Consider the following 11,327-nt stretch of genomic DNA (forward strand, 5'->3'; position numbering starts at 1 on the left):
ATCCTCAGGTTAAAACAGAATGCTATGTTTAAGCATGATGTATGCATCTGTGTTTTAAAATGTATGTGGAATTTTGGGGTTTTGGCATGGAGAAATCAGTTGATTTCATTATAAATTTACCCATCTGGATGCTGGAAATGAGAAACGTGGTTGTTTACTCATCCACCCAGTCCAAGAAGATAAATTTTCAAATTACAGTTATAACAATAGAGATCTTATCTAGTTAAAAATATCCCTAAGTGTCGTTTTGCTGAATGGCTAAGATAACAACAGCAACAAAAATATCTCCAGCCATACATCAAGCCACCTAAAAATTCTTTGGGGATCAATTCCTCCCCTTCTGTAGCAAAGTAGCACGTGTATATCTACCACAAATCTAAAGGCAAATAGACTTGTTCACTTGTCCTTGCAATGAAGCATCTGCTAACTATTTTTTCATTGTTGTTATTTTTTTTCGAATGCTCCAATTCAAAAACATCATCCTGCCACCTTTTTTAGTTGTTGAATCTCTCCTTCCCCACGCCTACATCTCTGTGCACCAGAAAAACGATCTCATTAATGAACTCGTTCTGTGCGTCCTTAACACGAGGCCCCTCGCCTGCAGCTGGAGGCAGCTCTCTGCTCAGCCCGCAGTGCAGAGTGACACAGACAGGCGACATCGTCACTGAGCACCAACTTCTATTACACCCAGGCAGACGGCGAGAACCGCATCAGAACCTCGGCGAGACAGGAGAGGAGCAAAGGTAACCCTTCTGTTTCTGTATCTAACTTTTGCAATAATCAAATATTGCCATCTGGAAGGGACAATTGGACCAAGGTGGGGGGGGAGGGGTAAGTTCAGTGTCAAAACTGAAAAGCCAAGAAATGAATCATCAATCAGCTAAGACGTCAAGTGCAAACACAGGCAGAGAAGAGCTCTGATATTCTTTTTTAAATGAAGGTCTCTTGAGAAAGGAATGAGATGTTTTTAGGATCGCTATAGAAAGGGGGAGGGCCACAGAAGCTTCTGTTACCCAGGAATATCTCGTCGTGAGAGGACGAGCTTTTGTCTTACTGGGATCTCCAAGTTGGAAAGGACTTCAGAGGTCATCTAGTCTGTCATGAATGATCACATCTAATAATTTTCTTTTTTTAAAGGGGTAGCTGCAAAGTTTTGGACAAGACCTCTGCCGGGACTGGAAGCACAGTGTACCCAGGTGGTGGGTATCGTCTGCGGCAATATATTTTTCTGTCCGTCCAATTGAATATGGCTGTAAAGGGAATAAAACCCCATGTAATCTCCAGCAGTGACAATTTAATCAGTTGTATAAGGGGAAGAAGCAGAGTCCCCTTATTTTCATATTTGCATATTTGATTTTTGCATTAGGGAATAGAGGTTATATTTTTCTATTACTTCCCATTCAATTTTAATATTTAACTCCTTTATGAGCAAATTTTTACAGTGGTAGAAAATATTGCATCAAACTGGTCTAAGAGAAAGATTCCATTTCTGAAATGAAACACTTGATGCAGCATGCTTTGTGTAACATTTTTCCCTACAAAGAATCTACATGCCAAACATGGCTTGCAGGCTCCCAGCTTCCTGCACGTGATGCATCTGCTATTAACATTCAGAGATCCACCCTGAAAATGAAGGCAACTGTTTGGAGAACAATGCAAAATGATGAGGACTATGCCATCATATGCCGCCCTTTTTTGTTAATATTTCTTAAAATGGTAAATCTTAACTGCATCTATTTCTGAGAAAGTAGGGTTTCTAAAATACCTTATACACACAGGGGTCATTTTTAATGAGGTTATAGAAGAGCAATAAATACAGTTAAATTAATAAAACGCCATTGTTTTTACAATTGACAGAATGATATTATTGCCCATAATGTAGTAACAGATTATGGGATAGATTTTAAGATAAATAAGATGCAAGCAATTCGAAGTCATCATCAATTACCCTTGTGTGACTCCCGTGAGTATACTAAAAATCTATTCAAAATGATGTTGGAGTTGAATTACGAGAACATGGATAGCTGTTTCGTTATGCATCAGTGCATATTAGCCTCCACTTGTGAAAGCCCCAAAAGTATGTTGGGTAATTAAAAAAAGTATATTAAAGGGATGGTATTCTACTTGCTTAATGATTTAGAATTTCTTTATAAAAAGTGAACTCTAAAGCCAACATTTTACTGGAGAGGGAAGGAACAATGATTTTGATTCTATATAATTTTGCAAAAAGAGAAAGAAAAGATTAGACCATAGTTTTGAAATGTTATGTGCATTGAAGTTAATCTATGCATCTATTCACACACACATACGTACATGTGTGTATATGTCTGTGTGAGTGTATATATAAAATGTGGGCTAATTGTTGCTAATCAAATTCTATGAGAAATAACTAATTTTGGAATCCTGAAAAGATAAGCCATAGCATTTTATTAAAAAGTAGAGCAAACTGTCTTTTTAATTTACGTCCATTCCAAGTCCACCAGTTGCAGTATACAGGCTTGTATAATCATTAGATGACAGGTATAAGATGGTTTGAGGTGAGCACGGATTCGCATTAAATTCAAGCACATAATAGGTCAAGTTTTGAATATGTTCTTGTTTATTTAAATCTGCATTCTGCTGATCATCCTTTCAAAGAGGTTGCAAATATATGAATATGTGTGCCAATGATTATATATTCAAATTAACCCAGGTTCTTTGAATATGGTCTAATGATTGAATGATCTCCCAAACACTGAGACTCCTCAGGGAAATATGCTGATGCCTCAGCACATTTTCTCAAGGCCTGGAGAGTACCAGATCTGCCAAGGAGTGCCTTGAAGCATGGAAACTCTGCTCTACCTAAACACAAGTCCTAGGCTTTAATCACAATGGCTAGGTTCGCACTAAAGCAATTAACCATATGATTGCTTTCGCAGGAGCCCAACCTCTCAGTATCTTTCCTTCAGGCAAACTGACAAGGCTGGATATAGTCAATGACTCAAGTGGATTTGATTGCCTAAGAGGTGCAAGTCTCTGAATACACATCCCAGATGCAGAGCAGGAATAGTCATCCTCAGTCTGCTTTTTAGAAGTTACCGTTTTATAATAATTAAGGTAAAATAATTGTTGCATTAAGCAATTAAGAGTTGACAAGTATCATCATAAAGGTTGAGACTACATGATAATGATCCATTTTATAGTTTGTTGGGGTTATTTTTGGTTTGGTTTGGTTTGTTCTTTTTGGCAGAGGTGTGGGAGTCTGCCATCAGAGCTCTCAGAACTTCAAATAATAAGATTTACTTTGAAAGTTTGAAGGAGTTAAAAAATACCTAAGGAATGTAATTTGTAATTGAATACGCAAATTTGGATGAGGTTAGAAAGGTATGTGCGTGTACACACAGATACATAGATGTGCATATGCTTGTCTCCTTTTTTATGCTTATTTACCCTTGTGACTTCACTAATTGTTGCTAGACTTCAAATGTGAACTTGAAGCTTTCTAGCATTCTCTTCTTGGTATCCTAATGGAAAGGTTCCTGGGCATGATAACAAGATTTTTTGGTTACTATCTGTTAAAGTGATTTCTCCAAAAGTGAGCTATTGAAGGATTTTCAATGTTTTCCTTGCTTAAATGCCAAGTATGAATACACAATCTTAGCAACAGAAGTTTTCCAATGTGATTATTTCTCAGCACTTTTGCAGATTATACTAAATTTTCCTCGAATGCAATTAAAATGCTCTAGACAACAATGCACATACCTCCCCAAAATACTAAGGCCTTCATGCTTCCAATATGCAACGGCCAGAAATCTGGGAGGTTCTGTGGTCTGACGAGCTTCACCAGGGCTGTACCACATTCTGGAATGCTAATATACCTATTGCTATGAAAAAATATTGAAATCATGAGATTGACTCCCAAAAAGATTTCCACAATTTGGAATCCAACAGTTAATTTTATCATCTTCAATGAAAGAAAGCACACTCATGGAATTTCAGTCTCGATGATGTTGGGAGCCTGTTAAGTAAAAGCATTTATACAATCGAAATGGAGATTGTTTTTAAGGTGTTAGGATAATCTGTCTTGAATCAAGTTGGTTAATTTTCACTCTTTTTTTTTTTTTTTTTTTTTGAGCAAGATTAGCCCTGAGCTAACATCTGCTGCCAATCCTCCTCTTTTTGCTGAGGAAGACGGGCCCTGAGCTAACATCCGTGCGCATCTGCCTCTACTTTATATGTGGGACGCCTACGACACCATGGCTTGACAAGCGGTGTGTAGGACTGCACCCAGGACCCGAACCAGTGAACCCCAGGCCACGGAAGCGGAACATGTGAACTTAACCACTGCAGCACCAGTCCCCCTCAAGTTGGTTACTTTTAAGCACCAAAACCCAATTCTTTCTTATGTTTAAATATTTAGATGAATAGCAAGGCAATTTATCCTGCACTCGGCAAATTATGTCTCAACCAAAGTCTACAATCGTCCTGGCTCCTCACATTCACAGCAGAATGTTCTGAGAATCCAGATGGTCCAGTGAGTGTCTGGGGCACAGAAGGTAAAGGGCCTAGGGATCTTAGGAGGAAAAGAAAATGCTGAGGGGAGCAAACTCTCTCACCATCACTGAGAGAACAAACCTGATGGAGATCAAAATGTATTTGTCCATAGAGCCCATCCATCTACTTCTTTTCTTCTGTTCTTAAAGAAAAATAGACATATGTAAATCTAAAGAAAGTAGTTTTGAAAAAACTTTTGGCAATACAGAGTATAATTACAGCCTGTTGGAGATCAAAAGATCACCATGCCTGCCCCCTGCTCCCCTTTGCTGCCGCTTGCTTGCTCGGGAAGAGGCTTCCTCTCCCCCAAGCCCGGCACGCAGCTCTCTCTCCTTCAGTCTATTCTTGGCTGTGGAGTCCCCTGTGCTCTTTCTGCACTTTAAGTTTAATTTTGCATTTAAAAACTCAATTGGCTCATCTGTTAAGCATTAAGCAGCTCCCTTTTGAGCCACAGGGGGAGCCCTGGGAAAACCCACAGCTGCTGGAACATGGAAAATGGGTTTAAAAAAACAAAACCATTTTGAAACTTTAAAGCATTTTAGCAGCCGTGGATTTCCCAATCCTTACCCCCCAAATGGTTCATCTGTTTAACTTTTATCTGGTATTGGAAAACACAAACCAGAGCATTAAATAGCCCTCAAATGACTTTTTGTTTAATACAAAATGAAAGTAAAAGCTAAGCAAGCCATGTGGGAGGATCTTTTGGAGAGCTATGGCCTGGAATACCTGCAAGCATATTCTCCCTCCACTAACAGAAACAGTTCCGAAACCCAGGCATGCCTGCTAGAGCCACAGCCTTTCCTCCACCCACTTAGACACACCCCCCCAAAAAGGGGGAGGAAACAAGTCTGATTCTCAGCTTCTAAAATGGCAATAAATTGATGGAAAAGTTAATAGGCTGAGAATATTAGTGAAATGCTCAATCAAGATTTGAAGTTTCATAATGATTTGTCATTGACTATTGATTACATTGGATAGGCTCTAGATAAATTTAAATATCCCTTTTTCCCCACGTTCCCCAAATATTCCTCTGGCTAACCTGAAGTCTCCCTGTGGTAGAATCCCAAGTCCCATGGTTAGATACCAATTCCTCTGAATGATGGTAAGACGTTCCTGTTAAAACCAAAATATTCTTTGGAAGATTGACAGCAGTAAACTTATTTTTTACTATTAATACCTAATAGAGGCAAAAGTCCCACATTGCAAAACAAAATAATGCAACGCTGTGTAAATAGAAGAGGTGAAAAAGAGATGTTTGAATCAGGGGAAACTACCCAAGGAAATTTCTTCAACCTGGGTGGAACCTGCAATGAGAAGTCCAGTGTGACCAAGGGATCAAGGGTGTAGGCACTGGAGCACGGGAGTGAAGAAAAGACCTAAGATACATCAGTCCCTACTAAGGGCTATCCTGTGTTAAGAAAAGACAACAGGCCCAAAATGTGTTACAGAAACCAAAGTGAATTCACCTCCTAGCGAGTTAAATCAGACTCTCTACCAGAAGTAGTTGTCTCACAAAGTAAAGTATACTTGTGGCAAATGGGAGACCATACGGTATCATTTCCAGAGTCAAGGCCCCCCGAACAATGGGAAACAGGGACGGTTATTTGGCAGGGGGAATGAATATTCAAACAGGAGAGATGGGTATTCACTTGTGCAGGCTCAGCTGGAAAACATGCTTCCACATACACTGCAGGTTGTGGTCATGAGGTCTAAGCTCCTCCTGGAGAGATCTCAGTACTACAAATAAGGCAAAGGTCATAGGCGTAGCTTTTGTGGTGAGGCTTGGTCTGGTTCAGGGTGGTTGGTGGTTGCATCTCCTTAACACAACAAAAGGAAAAAAAAAAAAGCTATTTGGAAAAGAGTTAAATGCTTCCAAATCCCCACTCTTGAGTTCCTCAGGGCAACTTGCTGGTGACAAATGGAGTCGCTTATGCTAAACTCCACATCATCAAACCAAGACTTAACTTAATTACAACTTTGGCTCTCCCAGAAATGGAAACTTAAACCAGTCAATTAGGAATCGCCTGATCAGCATTAGTTGGGTCATCTGCCTGACAGACCCCTGCTGTTCCTTAAAGGAAAGTAAACTTGCAGTAACCAACTCGCTTTTTTGCCTGGTCTAACTTCCTTGTTCCTGCTCCCTTCCACCTATAGAAGTTTTGCATTTTGTACAGCTCCTCGGGGCTCCTTTCTATCTGTTAAACAGGATGCTCCCAATTCAAGTCGAGTTTTTCTCAAATAAACTCTTAAAATTTTTAATATGCTTCGGTTTATCTTTTGACACCTCACTGAAGAGAGGAAAGGGAAAAATCCATGTGGGGGAAGAGGCATAATCACAAGGAAGTTGGGGAGACACCAGAGAAACTCTTCACTAACTTCTTTGCATGGCTCAGGTCCTGATGAGAATCACTGAATTCTCGTATAGAACTTGCACTTTTTTAACCCACAGGATTATGATAGTCCAAATCAGATGAATAAATGAAGTCCAGAATATTTTTCATCCAAAATTCCTCATTCTATTTGACAAATAAAAATGGCAAGCAATAGGATATATTGGAGAATATGAGGAAGCCATTTGGTGTAAACCTAATTCGGCCTGACCTTGTCTTTCCAAAAGGGCCTGACCGAGGCCATTGAGCGTGCATTGTATATCTGCTTTAGAGATTCCCTATGGCAGGAGCAAAAGGCCCTTGAGATAAAGGTGCAACTTCTCTCCCCCTCCCAACGTTGGCGTCTCCTTAAGGATTAAGTATTTTTCCTTAGGCTAGAAACTGATTACTGCACTCACCTGTGACCGCCCAGCTGGAGACAATAGACTTGCCTCCTGCTACACCCTCCGAGAGAGCAGACCCACTACCTGCTGTGTCCATCAAGTGCTGTGCCGACAGGGCAATCTTGTGACTATTGTGGGAGGGACATTTCAATCATATGTGAAACACTCTCTTTGAGGGTATATAACCGTCCTGTGTACCCCCACTTCTTTGGAGTGCTCTGTTCCTTTGTGGAAAGACTCTCCCAGGTTATAATCCTAAGATTTAAGCTCAGAATAAACTCACCCAAATTTTCATTTATAGATTGGTTATGGATTATTTTCGTCAACATACTGGTCATTGTCAGATTTAGGAGTAAAATTAAGTAATTCCTGACTCAAGTCCAATTTTTATCTTGGGATATCTTCTCTGAGATGTCTCATGTTGCTTGGGGTGGGATGGAGTGGTTAGTGTGTGAGGAATATATTTATGGAGAATTTTCCACTCAGCACTTTTAAATAAACGTATTTTCTAAGTTGTCAATTTCAATTTTTATTTCATATTATTTTCTTCTTTCTCTCTGGTATATCCATAAATATTTTTTCATATACTGACATGGCACTATAATAGGGAGTTGAATACATTTTATAAGTTACTCAAACTCTGATGCTGTACAACAGGATTCTAAATAATTTTAAAAGAGTGAGTATTAAGAAAATGGTAAAATTGTAGTGGAAAAGAAGTTACATAATAAATATTCAAACCAAACATTTATACTGACAATTCTGAAATTATGAAGAAAGAATATAAGTAGTATCTTCAATTTTTTTTTAAAGATTTCATTTTTTTCCTTTTTTCTCCCCAAAGCCCCCCGGTTCATAGTTGTATATTCTTTGTTGTGGGTCCTTCTAGTTGTGGTATGTGGGACGCTGCCTCAGCATGGTTTGATGAGCAGTGCCATGTCCGTGCCCAGGATTCAAACCAATGAAACACTGGGCCACCTGCAGTGGAGCGCGTGAACTTAACCACTCGGCCACAGAGCCAGCCCCAGAAGTATGTTCAATTTTAAAAGATCAGAAAAGATGTTCACTTTTCCTACTGTCAAATTCAAGTATTAAAGTTTCAAACCAAGATACAGATTCATGATAATACTATATCTGTATACATATTGAGGAGGGAGACTATTCCTTTTTTATATTATCTTTGAAACTTTTTACCAGGGGAGATAAATCTTTATTGAATACTTACTATGTCCCAGGCACAATGAGAGTTGATTAATGTGATTTCATGTGTCCAGGGATAATGCTGATGACCTTTTTTAATATAGTCTAAATACAAATGTCCAACTCCTTCTACGTGGTCCATGTCCCTTGAGCTTCAGATGTTGTTCCAAGAAGGAGGGGTGTTCAAGACTCACACACGGATGGAGAATTTAACCACTATGTCGATGAGAGTCTAAAAACTACAGAGCTAGATAGTACTATTCTTTGTAAGCAAATGAAATCCATTTTAATCCAGCTGAAGCCGAGAGGAGCTGTGGCTCCTCTAAATGGGAAGGTAGGGCTAGACTCTGATGATGCTCTCTGGGCTCTTCCTCTTTCTCTTCATCTCTCGTTTTAGCTTTCCTCTGGATTGCAGCCATTCTCTCTACAGTTCAGAAACCTTCCTCCACATCATAGAGTGGAGGGTGGAGGGAGGTCATGACATATTTAGCATTTCAGAGGGAAGCATGATCTTCCTCCTAGCTTTAGTATAAATAACCCTACTAAATGTTCGGATTGCCCTGGCTCAACACAGTGGCCATGGGCTGTGGCACTATTATTGTCAGACCAGTCACCTACATACTGCTATGTCCTGTGATTGACCGTCACAAGATCAATTGACTAGAGTAAAGAGGCAATGGAAGCACACAGAGGTTAAGTAATTTGCTTGGGGTGACACAGTTAACATCTAGTAGGGCTAGAATTCAAACCCAAGGAATTTTGTTCTGGAATCAGTGCCAATACACTTGATATTAATATTGCAAGATAAGAGTTCTTTTGGAATGCATGTTCCTGGTATATCTTTTTCCATTTCTTTACTTTCTATGTAATTTTGGTAGATTGTCACTGTGGTTATACAACATGTTTGGAACTGCATCAACCACCTCGGGCTTTTAGGGGAATGCGCTGCCAAATGCTGAGGCATGGAAATCACTAGTGTGTTGATGACATTTTCACGCCTTTGACTTAGCCATCCATGAAACTACCACTTTCTTACTTCTATTATATTAAATTAAAAAATCCTTCTTTGTTAAGCCATTTTGGTCAGACATCCTGTTATTGATAACTACAGACATTCTAACTGTCCAGTACTATGAATTGTGTTTGTTTTCTTTTAACGGTTCATCTTGGGTAAGTCCAAGGCTTATGGAACAACTCAATAGACAGGAGCAGCATTCAGGGTGATAAGTGACCCTGGAAGAGAACGTGTTTTGTGGGGAGAGAGCAGATGTGCAATAGATCACGAGTTCTGTTTGGGCTTAGTAACGCTGTTGTACATCTAGGTGGAAATATCAACTAGGGATTGGATATCTGAGTCTATCATTCAGAGATAGTATCTGGGTTGATGACATACATTTAGAAGTAATTTGCATAGAGCCATCCATATTGATGTGAGAATGGAGGAGTTTATCTGAAGAAAAAGTCAAGCCACCAAGAATATTTTCAAAATATCTCCATCCCTTACTTGCAAGTGTGTCAACAACTTTGCAAATATCCAAATATCCAGTTAATTATTAAATATTCGATAAAATTCTAATCTTGCTTCATCTCCAACAGATTCCACCTACTCCAATGTCTCTTTCTTAAAACATTTCAGTGGCTCTCCATCTTCTTCAAGTAAAAAAGCTTGATATAAAGGATAAAACTATTTTGTTCCCAAGAATGTATTTGACTTTTTTCTTCTCATTCCTATCTCCCCACCCAATTATAATATAAATACCTCTTCTCTTCTCTGTAATATTCTCCCTATTTTCTTGAATCCCTCTGTTCTCTCTATTTTCTTGTATTGTTTTCCTGCTCTTTCTACAGATTATACATCTCAAAATCCCAAAGGAGAGTCTAGCAGAAGACCCTAGGATTTCCCAGGTTGGGGCGAGGACAACAGGAAAGGAGAGGAAGAGTATGGGAGAGGAAGATCTGTAGGAAGCGTACAAAATTCGTAATCTTTTTCCCCTTGTGTAGGTTTCTGATGCCTCAGAGTGATAGTGTTTCAAGAAGAAAGACAGTCCTTCTCACTTGACTGCTGCTGAGAGCAGCATTGAGAAATGGCCTTGGGATTTAGTGACTTTCGTAAGAGCTATTTTGTTAGCACGATCTGACAGAAGCAGACTGGAGTGGGCTAAGAAGGGAGAGGCAGGTGAGGAATGAAGTGAGGAGAATGGCACCCACTGGAGAAGTGTGGCTGTGTGGGAGAGAACAGGGTTAGGCAGAAGCTGTGGGTGCTGTGGAGATGTGAAAAGGCTGGTTATTTCAAAATGAAGGAGATAGATGTGTGTTTAAAAGCTGGAAAAGATCTATTTTGACTATATATATAGAAAAGAAAAAGAGAAAATGCTCAGTGTATGTTCCCACACGAAGTGGCAGGGAATAGAATCCAAAGCACAGGCGGAGGCATCAGCCTGAGACTGTTTGAAGACAAATTTTGGATCAAAACAGGAGAGGAGACGAGCATGGACTTAGATTGTATGCTTGTTGTTTCCCAGATTTTAGAAACTTAAGAATGGTCCTGTTCATTTTGATTACGTTGTGTTACTGCTATATTTTTTTCTTTATGCCTGTTCTTAAATATTTGAGAATCCTTTGAAAATCCTTATCTATGATGAAAAAGAAAGGGCTGTCATCCCAATGTTTTAGTATGACATGGAAAATAATAGTTTGAGTAACTATTTGTTGTAGCAATAAAGACCAGAAGCAAAACTCAAAGGTCAGAATTCTAGACTCTTTCATGTTGACCTCTGTTCTATTATGAACTTTAAAATCTGTTTTACATCAGACGCTGCAG

At 39.3% G+C, this 11,327-nt stretch overlaps 1 long non-coding RNA gene across 1 annotated transcript; it reads left to right on the forward strand.

Annotated features, from left to right (window-relative positions):
• Positions 1 to 519: 519 nt before the first annotated feature.
• LOC138918275 (uncharacterized) lies at positions 520 to 6,792 on the forward strand. The gene is made up of 4 exons (XR_011427396.1): positions 520 to 743; positions 1,138 to 1,199; positions 2,919 to 3,096; positions 4,119 to 6,792. It is a non-coding gene; the product is annotated as an uncharacterized lncRNA (long non-coding RNA).
• Positions 6,793 to 11,327: the final 4,535 nt, after the last annotated feature.

This window comes from Equus caballus, chromosome 16, assembly GCF_041296265.1.
Source record: "Equus caballus isolate H_3958 breed thoroughbred chromosome 16, TB-T2T, whole genome shotgun sequence".
Classification (NCBI taxonomy): Eukaryota; Metazoa; Chordata; class Mammalia; order Perissodactyla; family Equidae; genus Equus; species Equus caballus.